The 7336-nt window shown below is 42.3% G+C and overlaps 1 long non-coding RNA gene across 1 annotated transcript in view; it reads left to right on the forward strand.

Annotated features, from left to right (window-relative positions):
• The first annotated feature begins 3724 nt into the window (after positions 1-3724).
• Positions 3725-7336, forward strand: part of LOC115230255 — a 9301-nt gene continuing 5689 nt past the window's right edge. Inside the window, exon 1 of the long non-coding RNA XR_003883415.2 lies at positions 3725-3876. This is a non-coding gene — a long non-coding RNA (uncharacterized LOC115230255). The remainder of the gene's footprint in view (positions 3877-7336) is intronic.

A 7336-nucleotide genomic window follows, 5' to 3' on the forward strand; every position in this document is an offset into this window, starting at 1 on the left:
CCAGTGTGTAACTGGTACTTATTTAATTGACACCGAAAGGATGAAAGACAAAGTCGACCTCAGCGGAATTTGAACTCAGAACGTAGCGGCAGACGAAATACCACTAAGCATTTCGCCCGGCGTGCTAACATTTCTGCCAGCTCGCTGCCTTATGATGATGAGGATGTATGCCTGTGTGTGTGTGTTGTTTATACTTTGGGCTACCGATAATATTTCTGCCAGTTAATTTTGTACTAATGAGGCTCTGCTCATTAATCAAACTATATGTGGTACTGTTGGAACACATATGTAAATATATAGGCGCAGGAGTGGCTGTGTGGTAAGTAACTTGCTAACCAACCACATGGTTCCGGGTTCAGTCCCACTGTGTGGCATCTTGGGCAAGTGTCTTCTACTATAGCTTCGGGCCGACCAATGCCTTGTGAATGGATTTGGTAGACGGAAACTGAAAGAAGCCCGTCGTATATATGTATGTGTTGCGTGTATATGTTTGTGTGTCTGTGTTTGTCCCCCTAGCATTGCTTGACAACCGATGCTGGTGTGTTTACGTTCCCGTCGCTTAGCGGTTCGGCAAAAGAAACCGATAGAATAAGTACTGGGCTTACTAAGAATAAGTCCCGGGGTTGATTTGCTCGACTAAAGGCGGTGCTCCAGCATAGTCAAATGACTGAAACAAGTAAAAGAGTATATATATATATATATTATATATATTGCACACACACACACACACGTATATGTTGCCACTGTATCCTGAACCTGTGGTATCTATTTACAGACAGACTGGGACATGTTAGTGATTAGGTGCTTGTTCCATAGATATAATATTCTGCCGATGACAAGATTTGAACACCTGATCTCTCTGTTCCTTGTCTGGTTGCCCGTCACCTCAGCCTGTGGCTGTGATCTCTGATTTCTCAATAAAAAACCACACACACACACATATGCATACGTGTGCGCATATACACACACACACACACACACACAATCCATAATTACATACACAAGTATTGGCATTATACGAAACATATATCTAACTCATACATAATGCACGTATATGCAACATAGATACGCATACGCAACACACACACATACATACACATGTGGCCAATTCGTCATACACACAGTCACACACCAAGACGCATACTTGTAACACATTAATGCACACACATACACATACATACACATACATACACACATACACAACACACACATACATACACATGTAGCCAATTCGTCATACACACAGTCACACACCTGTAACACATTAATGCACACACATACATACATACACATACATACACATACATACACACATACACAAGACAAACGTATATGTGCAACATACACAACACATGCACAACGTACACACACACACACACAAATGCACATACAAACACACATATGCAACACGCATATATACACCCATCCACAATGCATGCACATAGACATACATACATACACATACATAGATAAACACCATACACACACTCACACGAAGGAGACTTGTCTTTTTTTTTTCTCTTCTCTCACATCAATGGAGCTTCTAGAATTTACCAGATTAACTCAATCTGAGGGAGAAAGCCAAACCTTACTTTCTTCCCCCACCACCACCACCGCCGCTGCCACACCAACACTACCCACTCTCCAAACCAAACTCATTCAGCTACTTCCTTCCCACTCTTGCCAACCCCCCTAAATCTGCATAATTCACCTGTCTATTTCATTAGTAAGGCTCTCTGATTTGGGAGAAGAAACAAAAATAATCAAAAAAAAAGAAAATCAGAGAGAAAGGAAGAGAGAAGAGAGAATAAGACAGAGATAGAGAAATAGAGAGAGAGAGGAACGGAAGGAGAAAGAATGAAAAGGAGTAAGAGTAGGTGGGTTGGAGAATAATATTTGCTAATTCTTCCTTGTCAACAAACCATGTTTCCTTCCTGGTTTTCATTGTGTTCACAGTGCTGGATGAATTGCAGACATCACAGGAGGCGACTCTGTGCTAGATTTCAGCTGTATCTGACAGCTTACAAACTGGTTTATAACTCAAACTGTTTGCTTCAAAGGAGATCTCAGGGATGGTTTAACAAACACACAACAACACACAACGTACACTCAACCACAACATAGCAAAACATGCAACATGCCAGAACATACAACACAACAGACAACATACAACCTACCACAAACACACCACACAACGCATAACCTACAAAACTAAAACATGCGCAACACATACCATACAACTCACAACGTGCAACCCAGGGCACCAACATTCTGTACAGAGAATGTCTTCATCTGTTGATGACATCACTACTTCAAAATGCATTGAATGCAAGATGAGGCTGGATCTGTGGATGAGAGCTTGTGTAGAAAATATATTTCAAAATGGTTAACCTACAGTTTGTGATATATCAGTGATGAGAACTCATGTCTTTGGATTTACTTAGCGGAGAAATTAATATAATAGGCGTAGGAGTGGCTGTGTGGTAAGTAGCTTGTTTACCAACCACATGGTTCCGGGTTCAGTCCCACTGCGTGGCACCTTGGGCAAGTGTCTTCTACTATAGCCTCGGGCCGACCAAAGCCTTGTGAGTGGATTTGGTAGACGGAAACTGAAAGAAGCCCGTCGTATATATGTATATATATCTGTATGTGTATGTTTGTATTCGTCCCCCTAGCATTGCTTGACAACCGATGCTGGTGTGTTTATGTCCCCGTCACTTAGCAGTTCGGCAAAAAGAGACCAATAGAATAAGTACTAGGCTTACAAAGAATAAGTCCCGGGGTCGAGTTGCTCGATTAAGAGTGGTGCTCCAGCATGGCTGCAGTCAATGACTGAAACAAGTAAAAGAGTAAAAGAGAAAAAAGAGTAAATCCAATTCTCATTGACCAATCAGTGATTAGTATGCTGCTTTATTAACAGGCATACCTAATCGCTATTAAAGGTATATTAGAAGTTGTAGTCTACTGCCAACAAAACAGGCACCACTGACCCCTGCTTTCAGTTATGACCTCTCAGGCTATCAGAGGTTTGTAAGCTGTGTCATTTCTGGTTGCATGATTGATACTCTCTCTTTTACTCTTTTACTTGTTTCAGTCATTTGACTGCGGCCATGCTGGAGCACCGCCTTTAATCGAGCAACTCGACCCCGGGACTTATTCTTTTGTAAGCCCAGTACTTATTCTATCGGTCTCTTTTGCCGAACCGCTAAGTAACGGGGACATAAACACACCAGCATCGGTTGTCAAGCAACGCTAGGGGGACAAACACAGACACACAAATACACACGCTTATATATACATATACATATATACGACGGGCTTCTTTCAGTTTCCGTCTACCAAATCCACTCACTTGGTCGGCCCGAGGCTATAGTAGAAGACACTTGCCCAAGGTACCACGCAATGGGACTGAACCCGGAACCATGTGGTTGGTAAACAAGCTACTTACCACACAGCCACTCCTGCGCCTAGTTTTTTTTTTTATCAGAAATCTGAAGGCAAGTTAGGCTTCTGGTTGGAAGGGCCAACTGGATGCCACTACTAACAACTATTAGGCATGCCTGTTAATATAGCAGCATACTAATCACTGATTGGTTGATGAGAATTCAATTATATAAATGTATCTATTGAATAAATCCATAGATATGATTACTGGCATGTCACAAAATGTAGTTCAGGAAGGTTCCCTCTCTCTGTCTATCTATTTGTCTGTCTGTCTGTGTGCTTATCTTCCTATGGACTATTTATTATTTGAATTTGTTGTTATTTTAGCCCTGAGTTTACCCTGTTCAAACTGACCTATGATCAAAGCATTCCAGCCATGACAATCCCTGTGTTATCATCAGGCATAGTATATCAAAGACTACATTACTCAATGTGAGAGAGTGGAGGCGCAATGGCCCAGTGGTTAGGGCAGCGGACTCGCGGTCATACGATCGCGGTTTCGATTCCCAGACCGGGCATTGTGAATGTTTATTGAGCGAAAACACCTAAAGCTCCACGAGGCTCTGGCAGGGGATGGTGGTGATCCCTGCTGTACTCTTTCACCACAACTTTCTCTCACTCTTACTTCCTGTTTCTGTTGTACCTGTATTTCAAGGGGCCGGCCTTGTCACTCTCTGTGTCACGCTGAATATCCCCGAGAACTACGTTAAGGGTGCACGTGTCTGTAGAGTGCTCAGCCACTTACACGTTAATTTCACGAGCAGGCTGTTCCGTTGATTCGGATCAACCGGAACCCTCATCGTCGTAACCAACGGAGTGCTTCCACATTACTCAATGTGGCTTGCTTCATTTTAATATTGTGCAATATGTTTTAAAGAACAGAATTGACTGCTATTTCAGAAACATCTTTGATCATAGGTCTCTATAGGGCTAAATGACAACGGTAACAATAGTGACAATAACAGCAACAATCACAACAAACACACATACAAGAGATGAGAATAATTTACTACCGAAGAAGAAAATTATGTATGTATATATATGCATATATATATATGTGTATATATATTGTATACATATGTGTGTATGTATATGTGTGTCCGTGTGTATACATATGCACACACACACACACACTCACACACACACACATATATATATTAGAGAGGGAAGGGTGTGTTATAAACACAATACATCCATGTTTGAACAAAGAACAAAAGGATAACATAGTTGACATTTAAATACCATTTCTATACACACACGCATTCACTCACAAACTTTTAAACAGACATACACTTTCTCACTCACAGACACACACACCTGCACATATTACACGCATACACATACATTATTATTTATTGATCAAAACAAAAAGTACTCAATACGCTGCATAGATCATATACTTATTCAGCTGATGCCTTGTGGCATTACTTAAAATTTTACAAATGCTTTATCATTCAGTTGAACATATTGGACTGCAATTAGAAAAAAACATTTGTTAATTCAGTGGTGTCAGAATCTCACTATTTTGTTGGTTCACACAGACCACATAAGTCATGTGTAAAATATAATTATTCATGACCGCCGAGTCTTCTCAAGAACAGCATATTTCCAGAGGTCCCGGTCACTAGTCACTTGAGAAGACCTCGGCAAGCGCAAGTGAGACCATAACCTTGTGGCCTATGCCAGGGGTGTAACCAGTCCACTTATGCGTGCCTTTTCTTCATTGGACACTAAACTCTGCTTCCGAGGGACCTGTTGAGGCGAGTGAAATCGAAATCAAATTCGATGACTGGTATTAGGAAGGGCATCCAGCTGTAGAAACTCTGCCAGATCAAGATTGGAGCCTGGTGCAGCCATCTGGCTCGCCAGACCTCGGGTCAAATCGTCCAACCCATGCTAGCATGGAAAGCGGACGTTAAACGATGATGATGATGATGATGATGATGATGATGATGATGATCGTGATGATGATGGTGGTGATGATGATGATGATGATCGTGATGATGATGATGATTGTGATGATGATGGTGGTGGTGGTGATGATTATAATGATGATCGTGATCATGATGATGGTGATGGTGATGATGATGATGATGGTGGTGGTGATGATTATGATGATCGTGATGATGATGGTGGTGATGATGATGATGATGATGATGGTGATGATGATGATGATCGTGATGATGATGATGATGATTGTGATGATGATGATGATGATGGTGGTGATGATGATTTATTGATTGATTGATTGAAAAATAACATTGTTTTCTTAAGGAGAAATAACTGTAATTGATTATAAACTTGTGCGTTAGTTTAAAAATCAGATCAGTTTTCCATGGCAGGTTTCTTGGTACCTGTTGTCTCATGTAGATGGAGTTGCATGGCCTACTGGTTTAGGGTGTCGTACTCACAGTCACAAGATCATGGTTTCAATTCCCTAACCAGGTGGTCATGGAAAATACCACATTTTACATTGCTCCAGCCTGCTCAGTTATAAATAAGTTACCCGTCAACAGACTGGCATCTTGTTGTGACCTTGACCACTTATCATCATCATCATCATCATCATCATCGTTTAGCGTCCGTTTTCCATGCTAGCATGGGTTGGACGGTTCTACTGGGGTCTGTGAAGTCAGAAGGCTTCATCAGGCCCAGTCAAATCTGGCAGTGTTTCTACGGCTGGATGCTCTTCCTAACGCCAACCACTCCGTGAGTGTAGTGGGTGCTTTTTACGTGCCACCCGCTCAGGTGCCAGACAGAGCTGGCAAACGGCCACGAACGGATGGTGCTTTTTATGTGCCACCGGCACGAGGGCCAGGTGAGGCTGGCAATGGACACGAATGGATGGTGCTTTTTACGTGCCACCGGCACGAGGCCAGAAGGAGAAACGGAAGGTTCTCTTACATGCCACCGGCACTGGTAACACATCTGCAATTTCCATTGATCGATTTCGATTCTGATCCTCACTTGCCTCAACAGGTCTTCATGCTATGGAAACTGGGTAACCAGCTCTGTTGAGTCCTGGAGCTTGAGACAGTAATGTCTAGAGCTTGATGACAATGATGATGATGATGATGTCTCACATATTGTATGTAAGAACATTTCTCTCATTAGATAAGGATGAGGTTTGGGAAGTACTCTTACTCTTTCTCTCTTTTACTCTTTTACTTGTTTCAGTCATTTGACTGCGGCCATGCTGGAGCACCGCCTTTAATCGAGCAACTCGACCCCGGGACTTATTCTTTTGTAAGACCCCGGGACTTATTCTATCGGTCTCTTTTGCCGAACCGCTAAGTAACGGGGACATAAACACACCAGCATCGGTTGTCAAGCAATGCTAGGGGGACAAACACAGACACACAGACACACACGCATATATACATATTCATATATACGACGGGCTTCTTTCAGTTTCCGCCTGAATCTAGTGCCGATAAATTGGTTAGTGAGTGATCTGATACTTTAAACCACATTTGAGCGAAATATTTATTTCTTTAATACCCACAAGGGGCTAAACACAGAGAGGACAAACAAGGACAGACAAACGGATTAAGTTGATTATATCGACCCCAGTGCATAACAGGTACTTATTTAATCGACCCCCGAAAGGATGAAAGGCAAAGTCGACCTCGGCGGAATTTGAACTCAGAACGTAACGGCAGACAAAATACCTATTTCTTTACTACCCACAAGGGGCTAAACACAGAGAGGACAAACAAGGACAGACAAACGGATTAAGTCGATTATATCGACACCAGTGCATAACCGGTACTTATTTAATCGACCCCCGAAAGGATGAAAGGCAAAGTCGACCGCGGCGGAATTTGAACTCAGAACGTAACGGCAGACGAAATACGGCTAAGCATTTCGCCCGGTGTGCTAACGTTTCTGC

The sequence above is a fragment of the Octopus sinensis genome, unplaced genomic scaffold (assembly GCF_006345805.1).
Source record: "Octopus sinensis unplaced genomic scaffold, ASM634580v1 Contig15092, whole genome shotgun sequence".
NCBI classification, from domain to species: domain Eukaryota; kingdom Metazoa; phylum Mollusca; class Cephalopoda; order Octopoda; family Octopodidae; genus Octopus; species Octopus sinensis.